The sequence below is a fragment of the Zalophus californianus genome, chromosome 1 (genome assembly GCF_009762305.2).
Source record: "Zalophus californianus isolate mZalCal1 chromosome 1, mZalCal1.pri.v2, whole genome shotgun sequence".
NCBI lineage: Eukaryota > Metazoa > Chordata > Mammalia > Carnivora > Otariidae > Zalophus > Zalophus californianus.
This window is the reverse complement of record NC_045595.1, coordinates 186,782,676-186,808,717: the sequence shown is the minus strand read 5'-3', so window position 1 is coordinate 186,808,717 and position 26,042 is coordinate 186,782,676. Positions and strand designations below refer to the sequence as shown.

Below are 26,042 nucleotides of genomic sequence, written 5' to 3'. Positions count from 1 at the left end.
TTACCATATCAGAATAGTTAGTGAAGCCCTCGTTTTTATGACTAAAATGCCCCATTAAGAAATCTTCATAAACAAAACTCTTCCATCCCTAGTGGGGATTATGCTTGTCTCCTGGTAATGCTCATGTGGAAATCTTAATCTCTCTCTCTCTCTTGTTTTGCCTTTCCTTTTCATGCTAAAATGGGATAGCATTATAATAGAGATGTGCCAAGTCTGGCTGTTCAGTGAAGCACCAGAGTCACCAGGGCATGCTACCTCCTAAGGCAGCCTATTTCAATTTCTAACAGCTCTAATTTTAAAAATGCTCTTTTTTTATGATGAGTTAATATTTGCCTGGCTGTAACTTTGATCCACTGGTACTATTTCTGCTGGCTAGGGCTCCTAAGCATAACTATTTCCTGAGTAGAAATAGAACAGCTGCTTAACACCTCCCATATGCTGTTGCTTTATATAGTTGAAAATTGTAAATCCCCCAGCCTCCAGCACCTCCACCGTACACTTTGTCAGCCTTCTGTTCTCTGTTGTAAATAAATTCAGCTCCATAGCCTTTCCTCAAATGACCCACTTCCCAAACACTTGATTACTTCTGAACTCGAGAGAGAGGATAAAGCCTGTTCTGGGAAAACCAGCCATTTCTGGGACATTTTATTTCAGGGAGGGATAGATAGTATAATGTAAATTGATTGTGAATTCTGATTTTAGTAACTTTATTTAATTGCAGTTTATTTACAGTAGCACATGTGTATTGATTTGTTCAATAAACATTATCAGGTGTCTCACTAGGTGTAAAGCGCTATACCAAGAATAAAATAAGCATAAGACATTGCCACTGGTCTTGAAAGTTTGATTCAGTTTGTGCAATTAGTGAATTTTCTTCTGAGGTTTAAAATACCTTTCTTCTATGCCCAATGCTCTTGTTGAAGGATGCATGGGGCTTTAGTAGCATTTTTAATGCACCTTTAGGGTTAAGGGGTTCCAGGGCTGAACTGAAGGGAGCTAAGTCACTAGGCTATTTCCCTGGTGATGAGTCCTGCATTTTGACTCCCTCTGGGTAAATGGTAGCTGCATTCATTTCATTAACTTGTGGGTTATAAGTTAATTTAGGGGGAATATGCTATTATAGATTTGGATGAGTTCCATTAAATTCCATTAAAACTTTGACTGTAGGAAGCATTAATAGAGCTTCAAAGTCAGTCAATCAAAAGATTGATGGAGTATATAGAATGGAATGTTAAATGGAATATTTGATATGAACTATTAAATCTTTGAGAGGAATTCTTTTTCAATTTTAGATAGGGATTTGGGGATTGTCCTTCAAATAGATGTATCTGTGTTAATGCTGTGCATGGAAATAGTATAAGATATTTAATTAGGGTTTTCTATGATTTTATTGTAATGAATTAGTTTATCAGTTTAAGTCCCCAGTGAATTCTTACAAACTAGAATTGCCTAACAGTGATAAATAAGTAAGATTTCTGAAGATTTTTGAAATTCATAAATACCTGTGCAATTTCAGAAGGAGAACTAACCTCTCTTTTGTCCCAGGAAGTCGCCCGCTGCTTCTAATCACATTTTTACTTACACAATATAATTTTTGAGGTACATATTACTTTTTATTATCCTCATTTTTCATTTGAGAAAACTGAGACTCACAAATTTATGCTAATTTCCAATATAATTGAGCAACACTATATTTACATTTAGATCTGCTTTATTCTAAATCTTAGAGATAGAATAGTTGCTATTAATGTATTATACCAGGCTGTCTGTTGAGCAGTAATAATTATAATATGATAATCCAACCTCAGTTTTTAGAATATGTTGTTAGTTAACTATGAGTAGATAATATGTATCATTTCTGGATTCATGAAAATCCAGTTGAAGTACAGGTAAGGGAAAGAAAATTACATGATTATACTCTTGATAGGGTTCACAGCATTCAGGAAAAACTATTTTATTTCCAGTGTAGAGGAAAAAAGCTATATCCCAGAGAGGTTAAATAACTTGCCCACAACTGCACAGCTGGAAAAATGCAGAACTGAAATATAAACCCATGTTTGTCTGTCTTTATAAACTGGCTCTTTTTATACCAGAAGAAATGACTTATATTTGGTTTCAGTTTCATCTGAAATCAAATAAATGGACAGCCAAACATGAATGAGGGAAGAGGACTGTTTTTTTTTGTCTTTTTTTCTTTTTCTTTTGAAGATACAATAAAAACATAACCAAGGGCAGTACCCTAAAGCAAAATATCTCCTGTAATTTCTTCTAAAAATGCAAACGGCACATATTACATCATTTGCTTTGTTTTAGTTGGAGTGAGTGATGCTAGGTGTTGCAAAAGACAAATTGCACAATCCCTACAGCTTAACACAAAATATGTTTATTTTCCCCTCACATGTTGTCAAATGGGGATCAGGTCTTTCCTTTCCAGTGACTCAACTTCCATCTTTTAGCTACGTCGTTTGAAACCCAGGCTGCCAAAATCTCCACAGAGGGGTCAAAGAGTATGGGCTTTGTGTAGGATGATTTTAAGCACCAGGCCTGAAAATGGTTCACATCCCTTTTATTTACATCCCAGTGGCAAGAACCTGATCAAGTAGCTGCAAGCCCATTGCAGAGGAGGCTGGTGCCTGTTCAGGAGCCTAAGAGTATTTGGAGAGCACTTCGAGTATGTGCCACACTCCAAGAAGACTTTGGTTAACACATTTCTTCCTCTTGCCAGACACATAATACACACTCATAGGCGAACTGAATACATAGCTGAGCTATTGTAATGCAGTCAGAACTGAGTGGGACGGCATGCTAGGTAGGAGGAGATTGCCCTGGCCAGCAGGAAAAAAAAATTGCCAATATTGTGTTGTAAGTGGAAAGGAGAGAATATGAGGTGTTTTAAGGGGTAGGCTGGAGAGGTTTGAATAGGCATTTCCAAATCAGAACATTGCCTTCATGATCTCGCCCCCAAACAGCAACAACTTCCCCAGAGAAAGAACTTGATAAAAGTTTGGTTTGCCTTTTCCTTTATTGTTTCAATTCTTCATCTTTGGACAAAAGCTAAGATGAATTAAAGATTTATTGTTTGAAATCACCAGGCTAAAACTAATATATTTGTGCAGCCATACAGGCATTAGTGGAAGGAGTCAGTCAAAATTTCAGTGATTTTTAGGATGATCAGACTACTTTGGAAAAGATGAGATAGAAAACCTCAAAGAGCACAGTAGCCCTAACTAATATAATACAGAAAGGATTTCAAATTGTTATAAAGATGGAAAAATAAACAGAGTGTAAGAGGAGATCTTCATTGTCAGTGACAAGATAACTGTTTAGAAATTATTTTGCCAGCTGAGCCATTTCCAGATTAGATTATTATTAAAGAATAGTGGGGGGGTTGAGATATGAGTATATTTGATTTTCTTTTTTTCAAGATACTCTCCATGCTTTCTATTACACATAAAAAGAGAATCAGCCTGTTAGTAGGTCGCCAAGGATAAGTAAGTGAATTAGGCCACTAGATTGCAACTAGTCTTGAAGCATTCTGAAAACATTATGACATTTAACCACCTCCTCTCTTCCATTTTAATACAAATAAACATTTATTTTTCCAGGCAGATAAATATTTGTTTTAGGGGTAATGACACAAACATATTAATTTTCTTTTCAGCAACTGTTGACATTTTGGTTGATTTTATGCAATATACTACTTGGACAAATAGATTTTGTAGTTATTTCAGTATCATGATTGATAGCTTTGTATAAAGTTATGCTTGATTGAAAACTCAGAAAGAAATTTGAACTGAATGGTTGAAAAATGCCATATTAACGATGTCTGAAAAACTGGTAAATAAAGGAAAATACTTATCCTGCCTTTCCTACATGAGCTGTACTCTTAACTAAATACTACCTGAGAAACGTCTACATAAAAATATCACAAGTAACACATTCAAAAGAAATGTCAAAATGAGAATATCACCATTTTTGCAACCCTAACAAATTAATAAAAATAGGCCTAAATGATTGATGGCTTTTAACATCATAAAATGGTAGGCAACCAGACATTATGGGTCTCCTAATGCAAGAACATAGTACTACCTATATAGTTTCACAAGAGAGAACCTGAGTCTGCTCCAGCCTCTAATTTGAAAGATATACAGAGAACAGAAGAACATACTGAATTGCACTGTGTGATTGCAACTAGCAGAATCCAGACTATAGGAAATAACTCTGGAAAAGAAAACTATTTCCTGGAAGGAAACTATTGATTATAAAAAAAAAAAAAAACCTTGAAAGATGTAACAAGATTTAAAAATGAGCAAAATAAAATTATACTATTTGCATAAGTACATTTAGGGATTACAATTAAAGTCAGACCAGTGATCACCTTAGGAGGGAGGGGAGGGCTGTGATGGGGATGTGGCCCATGGAAGCGGCTTCTAGGATGAGTAGCAAAATTCTATCTTGAAGTGAGCTGTGGTTATAGTTTTGTAGGTCATGAACTGATTTGTTAAGCCATACATACCTTTCTGTTAGGCTTACTTTATCTTACAATGAAAAAGTTTTAAAATATTTAATGAATATTCAGTGTAACGAGTATCTAAAACTCTCCAAAATACTAAACAAAGATGTATGTGAGTAGATATAACTGGTACTTGAATTTATTGCAAAGAAAACCTAATTGTAAAACTACTTGGAGTGGTTTGTTAACCACTTTCACCGCAGACAATTTTCTTTCCCACCTTTTACTGTGAAACAACTTGGTTACCCTTTCTTTCCTCCAATCCAAAAGACATATTGATTTTACTAGGAGGCTAAACGATACCATTTTACTTCTCCCAGCCTATTTCTTTCTAAGGTTCTAAATTTCAGGTCTATCATTTTTGACAGTACTTTTTTTTTTTTTTTGTCTGCCTCACCATTTCCCCCTGCTAGTTTAAATGTCCTTTAGGATTACTTTTTCTGAAGCAGAACATCATAAGTGTTGTATTAAATATATATAGAATGAGATGATGTTTTAAGATAGCAGCAATGTTCTTGTAAGAGAACCATACACTGAAAATAAGAAAAAATAAGAAAGTAAGGAGAAGATTTCTTCCAGGTGCTTAAAGTAACAGAAAAAAAAAAGCATTTCAAAGGTTATTTGTCTAGGCTACACAGTAAAGTTATTTATCAAACTGCAGAAGTAGCCACATGGGTACAAAATTTAACAAGAATAGTATATTTGTTGATATATTTTTGTAGATATGTTATAGACTCATTACACCGGCCCATTCTGAATTGGACTCCAGAATGGGAATTTGTAAGTATAAATCAGTTCCTGACATCACATAACCAAGGCATATAAAAATAAGTTGACTCTATGTCTGCTAAATGCAAGGTAGAGAGGTGAAGGGGACAGATGTGCCTGTCAATGCAAGGATCTTACCGCATGTCAGGCCTTAGGCAGTGCTCCATACCTATAGAATTAATGAATTAAGAAGAAATCTGTAATTAAAGTGTGCCTGCTTGGGTATGCTCGTGTGCATATATAAAATCCTTATTTGTGAGCAGAGTGAACTGGTATTTTCCGAGCCCGAGGAATGGTCATTTTTCTTGGCCTCGGTATCTGACTCCACCCATCTGTAGATTTTCTTTAACATCTTGTGAACTTATTAATAAGGTCCTATGTCCAGTATAACTTTTAAAATAAAATTTGTTAATAACACTTTGCTGACTTGTATGAATCTTCTACCTTTTTTAGTTCAGACTTCTGAGGCGATGCTGTATGTTGCCTATAGAGAGCTTTTCTAGGACACCTAAGAGATTTGTGGGTCAGTTCAGCCAGGACACAGCATCGGGTTAAATAGAGTATTGTGGGCCAACAAGTCAATTAACTGAAAAATGAAAGTATTTATTATAGCATAGTAACCCACATGTGTGTAATCTGGAGCTATATAATCAAGAATTGATTGCAGTTCTATTTTCAAATGATATGCACTCTATACTAGGTTATAAAGAGACACATTTTTCTGAATATTTGTGGAATCTGTACCTAATGTGACTAGAGTGAGTTCCAGGGTCATATAGGTGTATTTCTCCCTTCAGTCTCATTTTGATATCTGCCTTTTGTGGGAACAACACAATTTCCAGTAGTCCATGGTGTTATCAAAAAAGCAGTGACCAGGTGCTTCCTAATTTTTGAATCTTTTTTCTTGATCATATTGGCTATGATCATTTGGTGAAGAAAAACTTGTTTTTACTACCATAGGTTTAACTACCACTTCTCAGCTATGGATTTTCTGAAAGGAAAGTCATGTCATTAGGTACTGGAATGTTTGCCTCTTCTCCTTTCAGAACCTGAGGCCTGGCAGAGCCTCACATCTGCCACATCTGACATAGGATTCATTCGCTTTCCCCCAAATCAGAAAGCACCCTTAATTTTTATTTTTTGTGTATTTATGATCTCTCAAAGAAGCTCTCCTAACCAAAATAATGTTGATCATCTCAGGACCACGGGACCCAAAAAGATAGCAGTGAGGGGTTGCTTTATATTTAAGATAGTTTTGTCTATTGTTAGGCAGCACAGACACAGCCTCAGGTCATGTTGGACTTGTTCCTGGAATCACCTGAGCCAGGAGCCTGGGATTCAGCTATTTTACCTCACTAACCCCACTATCATCTATCAAACCTCTTCCCCAGTTGCTGTGTTCTGCCTCCTTAACCTTCTTTTTCTCCATCCTCTCTGTTCTTGCCTTAACCCAGGCCCCCTTAACTCTTCTTTCTGACTTTAGGCTTGTGTTCTTATCAAGTATCCAGAGCAGCAGTCTCCAAAGGGAGGTAAAAGATATTCAAAAGACCAAAGTCCAAATATTTATGGCTCAAATATCTAAAACCTTTATGAACTGATGTAGTTGCATTTTTATTATTTCCACTCAGTCTTCTTTGAAACTATTTGACAAGTGATCAAATAGGTTGAGCAAGTGTGGATAATTCCTTTGAATGGAGAGGATGGAGTGAAGTGTTTGAGGATTTGCTGGCAAATGAGTGATGGGAACATTTATATACTGAGTTGGATATATATATATATATATATATATATATATATATATAGGGAGAGAGACAGACAGACAGACAAACATGTAGCCCTGCATTCTTTGTTTTTCTCTCTGGAAGTTGGCGGTTTGGTGAAAAAGACTTTCAACAAGTAAACTACCCTTATTTGGAGGCTCTAGGATACTTTTTGTGACAAGGATATTTTCCTGAGTCAAAGTTATCATGGGACATTCTATTACATAGATTATAGAGTCAAATACAGTATGTTCTATGTTGTTTTATGTGTAAAATTCTGTAGAGTAATTCTTATGCACTGTGAAGTTTGAGATTGCTAGATTAAAAGAAGGAATAAAAAGAATTCTTTGTGCAGACAGCCTAAGGGCATTTAAGTCATTGGTCCTTTAAGACAATTACCATATTTCTGGAGGAGAAGAATGTGAGATGTTTTCAGTGTTCCTCCTTGCCTGCATACTTAACTACATTTTATCTAATCATTTACAACCAGTTATCTTAATAAAAGCTAAAGACCTAGATTTTATTTGATAAAAGAGTAGAAGCTTAAAGCAACTAAGATTGAGTTGAGACTCTATTCTTGCTCTCTGGATTTGAACATTTGTGTGTCCCCAGATACCTATTTTGAAGCCTAATCCCAATGTAATGGTATTTGAAGGTGGTGCCTTTGGAGATAATTAGGTTGGATGAGATATTGGAGGTGGAGCCCCCATGATGAGACCCGTGCCTCTATAAAGGGATGTAGAGTACAGAGCTCTCTTTGCCGTATGAGAACAGAGTGAAGACTGTCATCTATGAACCAGAAAGAGTATTCGTACCACATATCAACTCTGCCAGTGCCTTGATCTTAAACTTCTCAGCATCTAGAACTATGATAAATATATGTTTTTGTTTAAGTCAACCAGTCCATGGTATTTTTGTTAGAGCAGCCTTTATTGACTAAAACAGCTATATTTCAATGGGAGCCAGGTAGAATCACTGTAAATCCTTGCATGCAGCCCATGAAGTACATGCTTAGACAGAAGGAATCAGTTCTCTTGCTAATAAAAAGAGTCTCATCACTTCAGACACTCCTTATCTGAAGCCAGTGATAATATTGTACCTGTTTACTTATTAGATTTTTACCTTAAACCTAACAAAATAGAGACTTTAGAAAACAATAATTAAATTTCAAATTTTTAAAGTAATTTTTTTAGACTGTTGTTTGCAGTGTCCTTCAGTTTAGAACATTGAGTTTTATTGAAGGGCTCCTGTTGGGGGCACTTGGGTGGCTCGATCAGTTAAGCATCATCTACTTTTGATTTCAGTCCAGGTCATGATCTCAGTTTTGTGAGATCAAGCCCAGTGTCAGGCTCTGCACTGGGCATGGAGCCTGCCTAGGATTCTCTCTCTCCCTCTGCCCCTCCCCCACTCATGCGCACTCACGCATTCTCTCTCTCTCTCTTCTCAAATAAATAAATGAATCTTAAAAAAAAAAAAAAGTTTCATGGCAGAAATTGAGCCCCAGATGGGAGCAGTTATCACACAGATGTGGAGGTCACCAAGGTAAAGGCACAATAAACACCCGCACAGCCTAGCCTAGGTTTGCCATTGTCTTAACACAGACATTTAAATTTCATTGTGAACCTTTTCTTGTAAAGATTCTGACATGTTAAATGAATTTTTTTCATATAATTTGAAGTTATCAGGCTACCTTATAACTAATGCTGTCAATGCATTTAATGAGTTATATGAATCCAAAGGAAAATATACTAGAGTTTCTATTTCTTCTAAATGGCAGGAGTTGCACAGATGTGTAGCTTTCACAAAGCAGAATTAGATTTCTTTTTTGGGTGGTATTAGAGTAGCTTTTCATTCTTAGCTAAGACCACTTAATATTTTTTAAAATATAGTGATTTTGATGACTGAACAGGGTGAAAAAGTCAAATAGCAAATTTAGTTGAATATATTAAAGTTTCTATCCAAATCTGATCCCTTGGGGAAAAAAAATTTAGAAAATGTTCTTTGTTTGTTCTTATGCTATATTTGTGTCGTAAGGTATGGTTTTATTTTCTATAGAGGTTATTGTTGAACATTTGTGTGTCAACTTAATAAAATTTCTAAAACATACTGTTGCCCAAAATAAAGTGAAACAGGTTGATAGCATTTCCGAATGTGAACTAAAATGTTGACTATTATGTGCTGTAATATTAACAGTACGTCTCCAAACCAGGATCACATGAAGGATCCTGCTTACTGTAGTGCTCTGGCAAAGGTGAGTAAAGATCATTGGAGACACAGGGCACGCTTCTCTTTATCTGATATAAACTTGTTCTCGTTCTCTTTTCTCAGAGAAAACCTATTTTATAAACTTTTACTGACCTCTCCCCAGGCATAATAGTGCATTTTCTTCGCCTTTTATCCAAATTGAATCTCACATGCTTTCCCCGTGCTTGCATGGTGCCCTTGGTTTTACTTCGTTGTAGACTATATCATATGTCATTGAGTTTTTGACTTGTCTCCATCTCCTCTATTTGATTTTGAAATGCTCAAAAGCATGATTCCTGTACCTATCTGTCTCAGTGTCTGTCACACTTCTTGATACTTTATGTGCACTTGAGCACATTAAATTAAAGAGTGAGCTCTGCAGTTTCATTAAAGTCTCCATCTAAATTTTTATCTCATTTAAATAAAAATATATAATATTTAGTGTACTTTGATCATGTTATGTACAATCTTTAGTTTGGTAGACTGGAGTTCCTACTACACTGAGCTACTACTGAAAAGAAGTCAAGTTTTGACTAATTTGGACAGAAATTGAGAGGAGATATACAAGTGGAAGTACTTCTTTCCTTGATAGCTCAAATGTTCAGTAAAGATTTATTGAACGCATGCTATATGTCAGGCAATGTGTTAAGATATGGGGCTACAAAATGAGTAAGGCAGCATACTGTCAATCCAAGACAGCAGTTAAGAGCAAGAACTTGAGGGTTCCTGGAAGTATCTTTGCTTTGGCCTACCTCTTTGGCATGAGCAAATTACTTTATTGTATTTTATTGTTTTTTAGAAATTTTAGAAATTAGAGAAATTGCTTATAATCTTATATCTTCAAAACTTAACTATTCATGTTTTGGTATAATTATTATTCCCAACAGTTTGCCCCTTCTCTCTATATATCAGTTCCAAAACTGGGACCACAACATATATGTACTTTTGTATATCGATTTTTATTTGTTTGTTTTAATCAGCATCTCTATATAATTCCTTCATGTTATTACACTGACTTCAAAAATATTGTGGTAACAAATCTCTCCTATTACTGAATATTTATATTATTTTCTATTTTTCTTTTGATAGTGCTATAAAAAACATACTTGGCTTTTTGTAAAATTGATTTTGTAAAATGGATTCCTAGATAACAAATTTGTGTCAAAGGATTTAAGCATAGGAAACAAATCCATCAAGGTTGCTGAAATCTTCTATTGGTTTAAACAGTTTTGAGATTTTCTTCATGGATGATGAGATTAGTTGAAAATAGTAATAATTATTATATTTATTTCTTTCCTTTTTTTTGGATCTTATTATTTTGCCCAATTCTAATGTCTAACATGTTAAAAATAATAATGGGCTTTCTTAGATTTTCAGCCACCAAATTTTAATGTTGAATCCCCTAGTTTTTATCCATAAGTATAATTTGGGTATTGGTTTAAGAGGATTGTATTTATCATGTTAGGAACTTTTGACTTGATGTGATAGAGATTTTCTAATACTGAAAGTACCAGAATTCTCATTATAAACTAATTAATAATGATGAGATATTATTATAATGTATTGAAATCAATCTTGTGGTATTTTATTTAGAATTTTAATGGATATTCATATGCATAGTTGATCTATTATATGTATTATGTACTTATATAAAATATATATTTTTTGTTTTGGCTTTGGTACCACTTCATATTTATTGAATGAATTATGAATTTTTAAAAGACAAGGAATGTTCCATTACAATTTGAAAGGCCAACTTCTAAAATCTTAAGCTTTAATATATCCATTTTAAACTATAACATTTAATCCATACTATCCTCTCATTTTTTTATTCTCAGAGCAGTTCTTCTCATTCATTGTTGTCATCATCATCATCATCCAATTTTCTGGTTCCTTGAATGAACGATTGTCTTTCAACTTCACTTTTCTCTCCCATTTCTATACAGCTAGTCACCTCAACCCCTAAACTTATCCAAATTTAGCCCAACATCCTGCTATCTAATTCCAAAATTCAGGCAGTTGAAAAAATTCCAGCTCCCTTCAGGGAATTTCCAGTCATGCTAAGATGGATCCTCGGGGCTACCTACAAAATAATGGAGTAATCCCAGCATAATACACAGAAGAACATACTAGGGTATAAACTGAAGGAGGGTATGAATTTTTTACTCTTGTTGATGCTTGTACCCTGCACATAGAAAAGTACTTGTACACAGTATGTTGGTTGAATAAATGAAAGGACATATTCCCTCAATTCCTACTGTGTTAGCTGTCTTCCCTCTATTAAATTTTCTCATGTTTCACCATTTTCATTCTTAACTCGGCCTGACCTGTGCCCTGATTAAATCTTCAATTTCAGTGGTCACTATGTTCCCTTTACACATTACACTTGAGGATTACTGAATTAATTCCAATTCTCTGAATCCACTGTACAAACTCCACAATTCCATGCTTTGCTCAAGTTGTTAATGCTTCCTGGAATAATCTTGGTGCCATTTTTTCTTTCTTTCTTTTTTTTTTTTTTTTTTTTTGGTCTGTTCAGTTCCTCTTCCTCCTCCAAACTCAGCTTAAAAGCTAGCTATTACTTGAAGTCTTCCCTGACCACTTTCCTCTGGATTAAATTTCTCTTCTTTCTTCTCTCATCATATGCCATGCATCCTTCTCTTGCAGCATTTATACCACCATGTCATGCATATCATGCATGCTTTCTTACTTCTCTACATCTTCCTCTGATTTGTGAACACCTCAAAGATAGAAACTATTTTCAACTTCTGGGTCCCTTCCACCTTATACAATGTCTGTCACATTCATTATTAATGCATCAATAGGAATTTAGATTGTAAAACAGCATCCATTTATCTCCTTTGCTTCATAGCATTGTTCACCTTTTATGATATTATTTGATTTTTTACATAAAAATAATTGAATTTCTGAAAATGTTGACTTTATATATTTTCTTTGAAAAGTAAAAATTAAAATATCGCTTAATAGCTACAGATTTGTGTCTAAAGGAAACTAGAACTCCAAAAGGGGTGGAAAAGTTTAATTTGTGAGGATTTTAGTTAAACTTTTTTTCTGTTTATGTAGCATCACTGCTCTCTGCTTCAGTGTGTGAGCAGAGTATTCCTAGTGGGTTGGGAGTCAGTGAACAGAGGCTCCAAATCTGATGGATAAATCACTGGTGGTGACTGCGGGCTCTGCTGATTCAGTGTTAACAATTTTAGGCAAAGTAGATGAGCCAGTCAACCTTGAACTAATTCATGCTGTTTTCTATTTCTTTTGCCCTTTTTTTTTTAAATTGTCAACCTACTCATTAACTCCTGAAAAGAAAGAAACCTAGGGAGAAAGAAATGCAAGTTAGAGCATAGTTAGGGTTACTGTCTCTGAAAGAAAAATGATTCCAAAGGCATTTAGAGTAAACCTATATCATCTCAATGCCAAACTCAAATTAACATATGTATCTTCTCTTATTTTCTTTTCTTTTTTTTTTAAGATTTTATTTATTTATTCATGAGAGACAGAGAGAGAGAGAGGCAGAGGGAGAAGCAGGCTCCCTGCTGAGCGGGAAGCCCGATGCGGGACTCGATCCCAGGACCCTGAGATCATGACCTGAGCCGAAGGCAGACGCTTAACCATCTGAGCCACCCAGGCGCCCTCTTCTCTTATTTTCTTATTTCAAATAAAATTAGATAATCTCTTCAGTCTACCACATTTTGAACCTAATGGGTAATCTTCCTAGAGGAGACAATATCCTTGAAATATTTTTTATAATCTGTATTTTGGTTTAATTTCCTTTCTCGATCCATTTTTGTCAATAATACTTGACTTTTTCTTTGCCACTTTTTTTTATACAAGTCTTTATTTTCATTGTATTGCTAATGTCAGTTCTCTTCAGGTAGTAGTCTTTTCATAAATGGAAAGTATGGAAAATGGAGTTTCTGGCTACAACTTACTTTATTATGCTTAGGTCTCATCACCCCTCAGAAACCCAGATATCCTCATAAAATGGACGTGTATTCTTTTATCTGTAGCGCTTTTGAAGTTTAATCATAGTAAACAAATACTCTTTAATATATCATAAGTATCTTGACTAAAAATGTAGACTGTAAGAATTATTATTAAAGCGCCTTAATTTTACATTTTAATGTTTTCTAGCTAGAAGGAGTAACATATATCTGTAGGACAATGTAAAAATTGGTGAATTCTTTAGTGGTCAGAAGACTAATAGTCTCATAAGGTAAATTTTGAAAATGGATTATCTGGGGGAACCTGGGTGGCTCAATTGGTTGGGCAGCTGCCTTCAGCTTGGGTCATGATCTCAGAGTCCTGGGATTGAGCCCTGCATTGGGCTCCCTGCTCACTGGGGAGTCTGCTTCTCCTTCCCCCTGCTTTTGTGCTCTCACTTGTTCTCTCTCTCTCTCCCTCTCAAATAAATAAGTAAAATCTTAAAAAAAAGAAAAAATGGATTATCTACTATGCATAGGACACTGCTAAACACTTAGAGAAACAAATACATATGTTAGTGTCTTTGTTCTCAAGGGGTTTATATAGCAAATTATTTTTATCGATTTTTATTGAGTTTTTAAAAGTTTGCCTTACTTGGTAACAATTGACATTTTCTGAATAACGGTGATATATGCAGGCACTGGACTTAAAGCAATAGGGGAACCTTCTATGTGTTTGCAGAATGAGGTCTGTCATCTTAATTTCTTGCTTAGTGAAAAGCTCTTGATCATCATATACTTCAATAGGAGAAAAGAAACTCTCCTTCCAAAATATGAAAGCTTTTTATCTGGATGGAGGTGAGTACATTAGTATCTGCCACTTGGTCTCACTTTATTGCATTACAGGGGGTCATCATCATTGAGAATAAATAATAATTTGTTGACCTATAGTGGTCTTGTTTGACTAAAACTAATAATCACTCAATGGCTTCTTGCCCTTTTGTCAGATTCAGTATTCTCATTGCTGAGTTGTTTTATGTTGATGAGCACATTGGGATATGTTTTTTTCGAAAATTAAATTTTCCATAATAATTATGAGAATTTTATGTGTTGACTTGAATGGGTCACAGGGTGCCCAAATATTTAGCTAAACACTATTTTTAGGTGTGTCTGTGAGTGTGTTTCTGAATGAGATTAGGATTTGAATTGTTGGACTCAGGAAAGAAGATTGCACTCCCCAGTGTAGGTGGGCACATCTAATTATTGAGGAATTGAATGGAAAAAAAGCAAAAAAAAAAGGGAGGGGGGCAGGATTTATTCCTTTTGCTGTTAAAAATGGCAAACCACCTCTTTTAAAACAATGATTCTCAGCAGTACCATCTAAAATTATGGTGCCTAATCATTCTTTTTAAAATCTGAAAAGTCCCAGAGAGTTAGCATGTGATCTATACTACGTACGTTGCTAGAGGAAATTTATAAAAACATAAATTTTATTTTTAGAAGGGATCTTAGAAACCATCTTCTGAAGACTCTGCCATCCCTTGTTCATCTCTTCTTTCCACTTTAGAGTTGAGAAAACAGACTGATGGTGACTAAACAATCTGGCTAGGATCAGACAGTTGGGCAATCAGACAGGTTTTTTAAGTCTTCTTTCAAGTACAACCTATGAAAATTGGCAGATTAATCTCTAGCCCCCACCAAGAGCAATAACAGAGACATTGGCCTTATTTGCTTAAATGAATGAGCTGTGACACCAGTCTTCTCTTGCACTTGGACTATGATTTACACCATTGGCTTCCCTTGTTCTCAGGCCTTTGAACTAAGACTGAACTACACTACTGGGCCTCCAACTTTCAAATGGCAGATAATGGGACTTCTTAGCCTCCATAATCACATGAGCCAATTCCTTCTGGTAAATCAATCAATCAATCTATCTATCATCTATCTATCTATCTATCTATCTATCTATCTATCTATCTTCTATCTATCATCTATCTAAATCTTTTACTATTGATTCTACTTCTCTGGAGAACCCTGACTCATACAGTAATTAACCCTTTAGGTCAAGGAACTCTGAAAAAGGTCTTCTGTTGGGTTAGTAGTATGAGGGAGGAGGATCCATATTGTCTTGTCTCACTGTTCTGCTTCTAGTTGTCCAGATCTGTGCAAGAGTCTAAAAGGCTGAATCTCTGAAAGAACTCTGTATTTTGACCAGGTAAGTCACAGAAAGGGGACTCTGGAGTCAATGAATGAGGGATAAATACACAGGAATAGAGAGCTGGAGAAGGGGATTCCTAATTTTGTGTATAAACTAACAAAATCCCAAGTTTGCCCACTCCTCAAGCTGTGCTTGAGCAGAACACACCCTAAGTAGCATAGCAAAGGCTTTGAGAAGAGAAGGAACATATAAAATCCTATTCAAGTTCTAGGCCAACTCCTGAGTGGCTCATGTAATAAGCACACATAAACAGCACAGCAAGAGCTTTGATAACTAAATGGATATTTAAACCACTTTGCATAGAAGGCACAACAACCTTACAGTCTGGACTTAACCAGGTGATTTCCTGCTACAACAAACAAACAAATTATTAATTTCCACATAATTTAATAGAACCCATAGACTCAAAACATATTTAAAATGTTCACAATACAATCCTAAATTACTCAATGTTACTGGCAACCAGGAAAAAAAAAGTTACCAATTCTCTAGCTAAAAGACAATAAACAGATGTAAACGTGAAATGACCTGGGTGTTGAAATGATCAGACAGTGACTTTAAAGTAGCTCTTGTAACCATGCTTCATGAAGCAAAGGTGACCACTGTTGAAACAACTGAAAAGAATAGAAATTTTTAGCAAACAAAACAAAACTATTAAAAAATGGAAACAGGGGCGACTGGGTGGCTCAGATGGTTAAGCGTCTGCCTTCAGCTCAGGTCATGATCCTAGGGTCCTGGGTTCGAGCCCTGCATCAGGCTCCCTGCTCAGCGGGGAGTCTGCCTCTCCCTCTCCCTCTGCCTGCAGCTTCCCCTGCTTGTGCTCTCTCTCTGTCAAATAAATAAAGAAAATCTTAAAAAAAAGAATTAAAAAATAAAAAATGGAAACCTTATTAATGAAAAATACAGTATCTAAAATTTTCAAAATTCCTCAGGTGGATTTAGGAGCAAAATGGAGTTGAGAAAAAGAAAATCCAGTGAATCTTGCAAATATGAATCAAACAAAAGCTTCAAACAAAGGTAGGATGGCTGGGCCTTAGTTAAAGAAATCATGCAATACCTACTATTGGTGCATGCTGTCACTGAACCCACTGTGTAAAATTCATCAAAAACAAAAAATAGGACCACATAGTGAAAAGGTGAGCAACATTATAGTAGAGAATTTGTGCATTTCATTTTAAATGCAATTAGCTTGGAGATTATGTATGAAGTAGGAAATTCTTTGAATTTAAGTGTCTTCATTTTTACTTCGTAAGTTGTATGAGGTTTCAGTGGAGTAATATAAGATGTATATCTATGGAAAAAGAGGGGGGGATGTATGTTTATAAAATTCAGTGAAGTGTGCCAACTTTTAGTGTCTTACTCCATGAACTATATTTTGAACTATTTATGGTTCTATTCTAAAGCTTGATTGAGATAATTAGCATGTGGAAGAGAATTTCTAATGCGTTTTCTCTAAAAATTATTTGACCATGCAATCCTTTTTTTCATGAAACAAACAGCAGTATATTATAGAGACTTAGCCTGAGAAAGATGGTTGAAAAGGTTTTCTATACTATATGTCTATAATGCTACCGGAAGATTATATTCACAAATAATGCCTCTCACATCCCTAGAATTGCTCTTAACTGACTAGGTCCTAGTATTTTGGTTTATACCTACAATCAATAAAAGAATAAGTCTGTGTGAAACAAGTCTGTAGTTATTTGAAAACTGAACCTGGGTGTTCTGCTGCCTAGAATACATTATAAAAATACCACCAAACCCCAGGAGTGGCCTGGAGGCAGACAGCTGGTGTGACTATAGGCACTGTTAATCAATGAAAGCTTCTCAGGGGACAACGCAGGAAAGACCCCTGCAGTTTTGTGCTACTGCATCTCTTGATGCATGAGCAAATGGCTCATCTAACTCAACTCAAGCCCAAGGCAACCTCAGACTGGTCCACTAACAACAAGAACCAAATCCTTCCCACAACAGGCAAAGAGAGCCCGTACAGACAACTGGCCAGAAGGATAGACTGGCTCAGCCACAAGAGCAGAGTACATGAAACACACATAAGAAACACCCCTGAAGCACCAGATCCTGGGGAACAGGGAACATTGTACTCTAAGGGTCATAAGACAACTACTTTGAAGAGAGGAGACGTAGCTGACTTCCGTAACCCATAGAAACAGACAGAGAGAGGGGCTCCTGTGTGGCTCAGTCAGTTAAGTGTCTGCTTTTGGCTGAGGTCATGATCCTGGGGTCCTGTGATTGAGCCCTGCATCCAGCTCCCTGCTCAGCAGGAAGCCTGCTTCTCCCTCTCCTTTTGCTCGCCCTCCACCCCTGCTCCTGCACACTCTCTCTTTCTCATATAAATGAAGTCTTAAAAAAAAAGACAGAGAGAGACAAAGTAAGGAAACAGAGGAATGTGTTCCAAATAATAGAATAGAACAAAATCACAGCAAGAGACCCAAATGAAACAGATAAGTAATAAGCCTGATAGAGAATTTAAAGTAATATTCATAAAGATACTCCTGGACTTGAGAAAAGAGTAGAGGACCTCAGTGAAACCCTTCACAAAGAGAGAAAAAACATAAAAAAGAACTTAATACAGATGAAGAACTCAATAACTAAAATTAAAAATACACTAGATGGAATAAATAGTTGACTAGAGGAAGCAGAAAAATGGATCAGTGACCTGGAAGACAGAGTAATGGAAAGCAATCTAGCTGAGTAGGAGAGAGAAGAAAAAAACATAATAAAAAATGAAAATAGAGCAAGCATATACTATCAAGCATAATAACATTTGTATTATAAGGATCCTTGAAGGAGAAGAGAAAAAAGGGGGCAGAAAATTTATTTGAAGAAATAATAGCTGAAAACTTTCCAAATCAGGGGAAGGAAATAAAAATCTAGATCTAGGAGGCACAGAAAGCCCCCAACAAAATCAACCCAAGGAGGTCCTATAGGTAATTAATCTATAAGTAATTACAAAGAATTTCCCAAACAAAAGTTAAAGTAGTTCATTACCACTAAACCAGTCCTACAAGAACTGTTGAAGGGGACTCTTTGAGTGGAAAGGAAAGACCATAAGCAAGAGTAAGGAAAGTAGGAAGTACAAAAGAAAAAAAAAAGTATATCTGTAAAAATCAGTCAAGAGACTTAGAAAATAAAAGGATGTAAAGTATACTATATGTATAAAACGTGTGGAGAAGAGAAGTAAACAATGGATTCAAACTTTAGCAACCATCAGACCGAATGATAACCACAAATCAAAAACCAGTAATAGATATGCAAAGAATAAAGAGAAAGGAATCCAAGTATGTCACTAAAGAAAGCCAAGTTATCCTGAGAGAAGAAAGTAAAGGAAAAAAGGAACAGAGAAGAATTATAAAAACAAGCATAAAAGAAGTAACAAAATGTCGGTAAGGACACACCTATATGTAATTACTTTGAATATAAATGGGCAACATAATCCAATTAAAAGACAAAGGGTGACAGGATGGATACAAAAACAAAACCCATCTATATGCTCCCTATAAAAGACATATTTCAGACTTAAAGACACATGATTGAAAGTGAAAGGATGGAAAAGCATTTATCATGCAAATGGAAGTGGAAAGAAAGCTGGGATAGCAATACTTGCTATCAGGCAAAATAAACTTTAAAACATAGACTGTAACAAGAGACAAAGAAATACAATATGTAATCATAAAGGAACAATCCAAAAAGAAGATATAACAATTGTAAATATTTATGCACCCAAATTGGGAGCACCCAAGTAAATAAAGCAGCTAATAACAAACATAAAGGAACTAACTGATAATAATACAGTAATAGTAGGGGACTTTAAGAGTCCACTTGTATCAATGGATAGATCACTCAAACTTCCCAGAAAATCAAAATGTAACAGTAGCTTTGAATGATGTATTGGACCAGATGGATCTAACAGATATATTTGGGACATTCCATCCTAAAACAGCAGAATACACATTCTTTTCAAGTGCATATGGAACATTCTCCAGAACAGATCACATATTAGGCCTAAAACAAGTCTCAACAAATTAAAAAGATCGAAGTCATACCATACATCTTTTCTGACCACAATGCTAAGAAACTAGAAATCAACCACAAGGAAAAATCTGCAAAGAACATTAATACTAATACATGAAGGTTAAATAACATGCTCCTAAAAAAATAAATGTGTCAATTGAAAACTCAAAGAGGAAATAAAAAAATACGTGGAGATGAATGAAAATGAAAACACAACAATCCAAAATCTTTGGGATGCAGCAAAAGCTCTTCTAAGAGAGAAGTTGACAGCACTACTGGCCTACCTCAAGTGCAAGAAAAATCTCAAATAAACAACCTAACATTCCACCTAAAGGAGCTAGAAAAGAAAAACAAAACCCAAAACCAGTAGGAAAAAGGAAATAATAAAGATTAGAGCAGAAATAAACAAAATAGAAACTAAAAAAAAAGGTAGAAGATATAAATGAAACCAGTAGCTGGTTCTTTGAAAAGATGAACAAAATTGATAAGCTCTTAGCCAGACTGACCACTCCCCCCCAGAAAAAAGAGCAAAAGGGAGAGAGATGGGAAAGGTAGAGAAAAAAAGAGAAAGAGAACCCAAACAAAATCAGAAATGAAAGAGGAGAAATAACTGACACCATAGAAATACAAAGGATTATAAGAGAATATTATGACTAATTATATGTTGACAAACTGAGAAGAAATGGATAAATTTCTGGAAATATATAACCTCTCAAAAGTGATTCAGGAAAAAACAGAAAATTTGAAAAGACCGATTACCAGCAATGAAATTAAATCAGTAATTTAAAAAACTGCTGACAAACTAAAGTTCAGGACCAGACTGCTTCAGGTAAATTTTACCAAACTTTTAAAAGAAGTTATTCCTATTCTTCTAAAACCATTCCAAGAAATAGAAGATGAAGGAAAGCTTCCAAATTCATTCTATGAGGCCATCATTACCCTGATACCAGAACCAGATAAAGACACTACAGAAAAAGAACTACAGGCCAATATCTCTGATGAACATAGATGCAAAAATCCACAACAAAACATTAGGAAACAGAATCCAACAATACATTAAAAAAATCATTCACCACAATAAAGTGGGAATTATTCCTAAGATGAAAGGTTGGTTCAATATTCACAAATCAAAGTATTACATCATATCAACAACAGAAAGGATAAAAACTATACGATTACTTCAATAGATGCAGAAAAAGCATTTGACAAAGTACAACATCCATTGATGATAAAAATCCTCAACAAAAGTAGGTTTAGAGGGAACATACCTATAATAATAAAGGCCATATATGAAAAACCCACAGCTAACATCATACTCAATGGTGGAAAACTGAAAGTTTTTCCTGTAGGGTCAGGAACAAAGTAAAAATGTCCACTCTCACTGCTTCTATTCAACATAGAACTGGAACTCCTAGTCATAACAATCAAACAAGGAATAAGATGCATCCAAATTGGTAAGGAAGAGTTATAACTTGCACTATTTGCAGATGATATGATGCTATATATGGAAAACACAAAAGACTCCACCAATAAACTACTAGAACTGATGAATGAATTCAGTAAGTTTGCCGGATATAAAATCAATGTACAGAAATCCATTACCTTTCTATACACTAATAGTGAAGCAGCAGAAAGAGAGATTAATAAAACAATTGCATCAAAGATAATAAAATAGGTAGGAATAAACTTAAACAAGGAGGTGAAAGACTGTAAAACACTGATGAAAGAAATTGAAGACGACACAAACAAATCGAAAGATATTCCATGCTCATGGATTGGAAAACAAATATTGTTAAAATGGCCATGACCAAAGCAATCTATAGATTTAATGCAATCTCTATCCAAACACTGATAGCATTTTTCACAGAACTAGAACAAACAATCCTAGAAGACTTTGAAGAGCCAAAGTGTCTTGAAAAAAAGAACAAAGCTGGAGGTATCACGATCCCAGATTTTAAGATATACTACAAAGCTGTAGTAATCAAAACAGTATGGTACTGAAGACTAGACATATATATCAATAGAAAACATTAGGGAGCCCAGAACTAAGCCCATAGTAACATGGTCAGTTAATCTTCAACAAAGTAAGCAGGAGTATGCAATGGGAAAAAGACAGTTTCTCCAACAAATGGTGATGGGAAAAGCTACATGCAAAGAGTGAAACTGGACCATTTCCTTACACCATACAAAACAAAAACAAAAACAACAACTCAAAATGGATTAAGGACCTAAATGTGAGACCAGAAGCCATAAAATTCTTAGAAGAGAGCACTGATAGTAATTTCTCTGATATCAGCTACAGCAACATTTTTCTAGATATGCCTCCTGAGGCAAGCAAAGTAAAAACAAAGATAAACTATTGGGACTACATCAAAATAAAAAAGTTTATGCATAGTGAAGGAAAAAATCAACAAAATTAAAAACAGTTGGCTGAACGAGTGAAGATCTTTGCAAATGATATATCTGATAAAAGGTCAGTATGCAAAATATATAAAGAATTTATACAACTCTACACCAAAAAAAAGTCAGTAATTCAATTAAAAATGGACAAAAGGCATGAACAGATATTTCTTCAAAGAAGACTTCCAGATGGCCAACAGAGATATGTAAAGTTGTTCAGCATCAGTCATCATCAGGGAATTGCAAGTCAAATCCACAATGAGATATCACCTCACACCTGCTGGAATGGCTAAAATAAAAAAATACAAGAAACAACAAATGTTGGCAAGGATTTGGAGAAAAAGGAACCCTCTTGCACTGTTGGTGGGAATGAAAATTAGTGCAGCCACTGTGGAAAACAGTATGAACTTTCTTTAAAAAAATTAAAAATAGGACTACCATATGATCCAGAAGTCCACTATTGGGTATTTACCCAAAGAATATGAAAACACTAAAGGGCTATATGCACCCCTATGTTTATTGCAGCATTATTTACAATTGCCAAATTATGGAAGCAGGCCAAGTATCCATCAATAGAGAAATGGATAAAGAAGATATGGTATATTTATACAATGTAATATTACTGGGTCGTAAAAAAAGAATGAAATCTTGCCATTTGCAACAGTATGGATGGATCTAGAGAGTATTATGCTAAGCAAAATAAGTCAGAGTAAAACAAATGCCATATTATTTCACTCATTATATGGAATTTAAGAAACAAAACAAAGAACAAAGACAAAAAGAAACAAACCAAAAACAGGTTCTTAAGTGTAGAGAACAAACTGATGGTTACCAGAGGGGAGATATGTGGGGGGATGGGTGAAACAGGTGATGGGGATTGCGAGTACACTTACCTTGATAAGCACTGAGTAATGTATAGTATTTGAATCACTATAACTTGAAACTAATATAACACTGTATGTTGACTATAATGGAATTAAAAGGTAATAAAATAAAGTAAAATGCCACCATAACTGATTCACCTAGAAATTACAGGCAAGAAGATGTGTTCCCTCATGAATTAGTTTGCTTCCTTGAAATGGAAAATTCTCTTATCCCATTTATTTTTCTTTTTCACCTCTATTAGAAAAAACTCAAAAGTATTACATATGTTCAAATGTGAAAATCTCACTCAGCTATAATTTTTAATTTTTTTTTCCTTTTTTGTCTATGGTTCATAATAGCTGCCTTTGAATTGCATTGATTTTATTGCATTTAATTGCATTGATCTGTCAAAAATGCTTCCTGGAAGTAATAAAAACCATGAGTCCTCTATGATACATGTTGCTTCTCCAAAATGGTTTTCACGTTATACATTCTTTTAATTTTTCTCTTCCTTGCTAATATATCCCCTGATTGGTAACTTCTGGAAATCAACAGCACAGTTTACTTTTCATTTTTTTCCTCTATGCAAGTCCCGTCTTTGTCACCATCACCAACCCTCACCGTAGTGCCTAATAGGACTGATGATGAATTGTTTCATATCTTGAGTCAATAGTGTGTAAAATCTCTGAACATTGGACAATTTGCATTATTATACAGCCAACATATTTTCAAATGGCTGCTCTGTTCAAGGAACTTGGTCAGGTACAGGGATGCAAGGATAAATGACTATTTTGTTACCTGCAAGTTGTTGATAGAATATTTTGTGGATAGTGACTAAAATTACAGTAGCAAGTGAAAAATTTTTATACTAGGTGAGGTATGAGGTGCTAGAGCACAGATGGTACATTTTTATATTGATTTGAAACTGTGAATGAAAAATACTGAGATTTATAGAAAACAGATCAGAAACAGCTATATCTGAAATCTGAAAAATGGATCTAGGAGAAAGAAGGTATTGAATTTCTTAGAACTCTGTATTATCTGGTAGACAAATAAAAAGTACTTTGCTTTTTGCATTTCTGCTCTTAACGTGTACATACATTTTTACCTTGTTGCTTTTTTCCAAATAAGAAAAAATATCACTCAATAATATTCAAAATTTAACAAAAATTGAATTCACTATTTTTACTCTTTTAATGTTTATAATTACCCAATAACATGTATTTATTATTCCCATTTTATAGAAGAGGCAGTCAAAGGTAGAGAAGTTAAATGAGTTATGTATATAAACCTATACAACTAGGAAGAGGGAAAGCTGAAATTTGAATCCTGTTCCTCTGATTTAGAAACTTTATTTTCAGTGCTTCATATTGTTGTAATTGCTCATCATTTTGGTTTTTGCCACCATCTCCAAATCTTTTCAGAAAACAAAAGAAATATTTTTTCTGTGGAAGCAATTTTAGCTACAAATTTCTGTATTCTTCCCAGTGTGCATTCCTATTGTTCTGGCTGGTTGCTGCCTTCTCTATCTAATACCAGATATACTTCTCAAATGCTTTATGTATTTGATAAAAAAAATTAATGAAGCAGTCCTTTATTACATAATGGGTACTTCTTTTTCTCTGGAAGGAGATGATGATAAGTATGTTAAATTGAGAAGGATAAACATTTAAATTTACTGTGTAGTTTATTTACCTGGAGAAAAGAAACAAATACAAGTTACATTTTTGGTACCTAACAATAACCTATGTTTTCAAGAACTGGACTTCATTCTATCTGTTCAAATTTCTACACACTTTAAAGAATTCAGTCCCAATTAAATAGAAGAGAAGTACTGAAGCAGTGTGACAAGCAGTGTTGATGTGTTTGGGCTAACTAGCTGTCGATGACATTTTGTGAATATCTTGTTTATGAATATGTTGATTAGAAAATACAAGGCTTGATCACCCTGCCGGGTCATCTGGTGAGAGGGTAATTTATTTCACGTTTCTTCTTAATGTTTCCTTCTATTTTTATTCTGGGTTTATCACCTTTTCCTCCTAGCTGACTAAGGAGATGTTCTAGTCTACATACTAAGTGTAAATCCCCCTCTTTCCAAAGTCAGCCGATTTCTTTTATATCTTCCCTGACAGCTGTAAGGGAACAGACAAGATGAAACCTTTCTACTGTCAGACACTGACAGAGCAGAGAAATATAGACAGATGGATAACAGATAGTAGGGTTCTAAGTACCCTACAATTTATTGAGGCAAATAGAGGAGAGTTGAGTGGCAAATTACTTACCCTGTTCACAAACCAGCAGGCAGCCCTGTTTGCCAGCTATCCAAATTGTTTCTGGGTAATTTGGCACATTTCTACTTTGTTGTGCTATATCTAAAGGTATGACTTTGAGTTTTGAAAGTCTCCTGTTGTGAAAGATCTGCCCAATAACAAGCAATATTTGGGATGTGATATTTAGGAAAATATACCTTTATTTCATCATCCCCAAAAGAAGGTTGAAAATATGATGTTTTTAAAGTGTTAAAAGGAAGAAATAATTCTAATTAATATTTATTGAGTTTTTGTTTCCATTTTAAAAATCACCAACTCCAATATTCACACATCTTGGGAATTTCAATTGGATGATGATATTGATAGATCTCAGATATGGAAGTTGTTACTTTTCAAAACTGTATATTTTTTTTTATTTTTTTTATTTTTTTTTTTACCTTGCAGCAGATATAGTTGAGAATCACATATAGCAATACTATAGACTAGTGAATAACAAATTGGTGTTCCACAGAAATAGTTTCATAAAGATTCTCTGGTGAAAAAAAAAGAAGGTAGTGAGGAAACCTGGAGTTTAAGTTAGTGCAGGAAAAACAATGTTAAGCAGGTGTTTATACTATCAGATTGTGTAGAGCCTATTACCTGTTATTATTCATTATGAATCTCATGGAAAACACTGATTTTACCACACATAATAATCCATGGAACTTGGAATAAATGTCGTAGACAGTAAAGTGGCTCAGTCACTTTAGTAGTTTGGTGTTTTTTAACCTGCCCTTTGGAGCTTTGTGTTCACAGTGAAAACTTTTATTCGAACATAAAGGATATTTTAAATTTGAAAAATTATTATTATTGTTGGAATGGTGAATATTTGAAACCAAGTGCTTCCTAAAATATTTTAAAGTGGCTCATTCAGAATTAATAAAACATAGTTTTGACAGTCAAATGGTGTAATAGACACTGGGGATGTAACATTGAACAACATAGAAGTAATCATTAGCTTCATGGGGTCTCGGGTCTAGTTAATAGTTAATA

General features: G+C 34.8%; 1 protein-coding gene and 1 long non-coding RNA gene across 9 annotated transcripts in view; one reads left to right on the top strand and one right to left on the bottom strand.

Moving 5' to 3' along the window:
• The window catches only part of LOC113917666, a 39,297-nt gene extending 14,201 nt beyond the window's left edge, over window positions 1-25,096 (bottom strand). The window contains exon 1 of the long non-coding RNA XR_003518318.2: window positions 25,023-25,096. This is a non-coding gene — a long non-coding RNA (uncharacterized LOC113917666). The remainder of the gene's footprint in view (window positions 1-25,022) is intronic.
• ROBO2 (roundabout guidance receptor 2) overlaps window positions 1-26,042 on the top strand; it is a 1,647,790-nt gene that overhangs the window by 223,057 nt on the left and 1,398,691 nt on the right. The window lies entirely within an intron of this gene.